The following is a 1,891-nucleotide window of genomic DNA, read 5'->3' on the forward strand; positions in this document are numbered from 1 at the left end:
TAGGAATCTATCGGCGACAGGGAGAGGCTAGAGGTTGATCAGACCTCTGTTGCCTGCTTGAAATGCGTTGGGTCCGTAGGGATCCGCAGCGCTTAGAGATCTTCACACAGCGTGAAATCTCCTCCTCCCGGTGTTCGTGGAGTCCTCCAACTTGGACGGAAACCACTCAAGCCTTTTATACGGCTAGCAAGCCAATCACTACCCGCCACGTGTGAATAATTTAGAACTGGCCAATAATGAGGCTCGAATTAGCATACAAATGGTGGGAACTCTTTGCAACGAGCATTTCTGTGCTGCAACAAAGCAATGCACCCTGCAAAGAAAGCTTCAAATTGGCAGGAAATTCTCCCTTGCACCGGGGTTCTCTTTTGCAGCAGAAAACTCCACCGTGCAAGGAAGCTGCAATTTAGCGGGAACAATTTAGCAGTGCCGAAGCACACAAAAACAAAAATCACACCCTTTGGGTTGTGACACTTCTCAAAGCCACCCCCGGAGTACTACAGTTCCTCACAGCTCCCAGTATGGACCGATATAATCTAGTGATCCAGATTTTTGTCCCCCTTTTCCTACCAGCAACAGATTTTCTTTCTTTTAACAATGATTTGTTCCATCTTGTGTTATAGACTGTGCCATTGTGCAAATTTTGGTTAAGCAGCTCCTGTGCTGTGACCATCTCTTTTCTAGCTATTCATAATTGTCCCATTGTTTCATTTGCCTTTGTTGTAGCCACCTGTTCTCTCTCTCCTTTGTATGTTGCTAGAGTGCCTTGCACAACAAGGTTGTGATCCCTGATTGGGGCCACCTGTTAATAAGAATAATTAATAAGCATGTTACACAATGTTATTGAAATGAATGTTGAATAACATACTGTATTCTTAATGTATCTTAGTATATTCCGGAAAAATGGTCCTTAATGGCAGTAATTACAATTAAAATGTGTGAGAGGGGAATAGGGTGAAAGATGGACACAAAAAGAGAGAGAGATGTATCTATGGGAATCATCCCCAGTAAATTACTGAAAAATATCTGATACTTGTTTCAGAGGCAAAAGGTTACTCTCCAAGGCATTTCTTCTCCCCCAAGGACTCTGATATTCTTTGGCAGCCGGGTTTCCAAATACTTGAGAACTCCAGCTCACTAAAACTCTAAGGAAATGTGAGATACATTTAGCACGAGTTGACAAGGTGCAACTCTACCCTGCCTTCTGCTTGACTACAGAGTAGCAAGACTAACTATGTCTCTCTAGCCAGGATTCCCCAATATTCAGAGAGCAGAATGAGACCAGCGCTGGGACAGCACCTCTCCCTCCTTCATCACCATGAAGGCATTCCAAGCTGGACTCCCTGGTAGCCTTATCAGTGCCCCATGGGCAGATCCAGAAGTTTGAAAAGGGGGAGGAGGGTGCATCATCGCATATATCAAAGAGACAATACGGTTTGCCTCCAGTTAAAAATAAACGAGAAACTTGACTGTCAGGGGCCTAGGGCTGTATTATTCAGTTTAAGATGGAAGCAAAACCCAATATAGTTTTGTTAGACTGAGTTAAAAACAAATTTGCGGGGCTATGAAACAGGAGCTTCTGCCCAGAAGCAGCCAACAGAGGGCAGAATTGCAGAAGAAAGGCTCGCTCGACGGGTGGAGCAGCAGGACCACTGAAAAGAAGAGGGAGTGCTTAACACCTCTGCAATGAAGAGTTTAGCAGGGATCGCAGTGAGCCATGCAGGCAAGTGAGTCCCCCAGCACTGCCTGACCAGGCATGCCGCCGCTGTGGGTGGAGCAGGAGCAGGAGCAGAGGGCGGCGGGGTGCACCCTCCCCTGCCCGGGTCTGTCCAAGAGGGAGGCTCCTTCCGGGGCCACGGGGCAGGGGCAGGGGCAGGGGCGGGGCGGGGCG

This window comes from Alligator sinensis, unplaced genomic scaffold, assembly GCF_000455745.1.
Source record: "Alligator sinensis unplaced genomic scaffold, ASM45574v1 scaffold159_1, whole genome shotgun sequence".
NCBI classification, from domain to species: domain Eukaryota; kingdom Metazoa; phylum Chordata; order Crocodylia; family Alligatoridae; genus Alligator; species Alligator sinensis.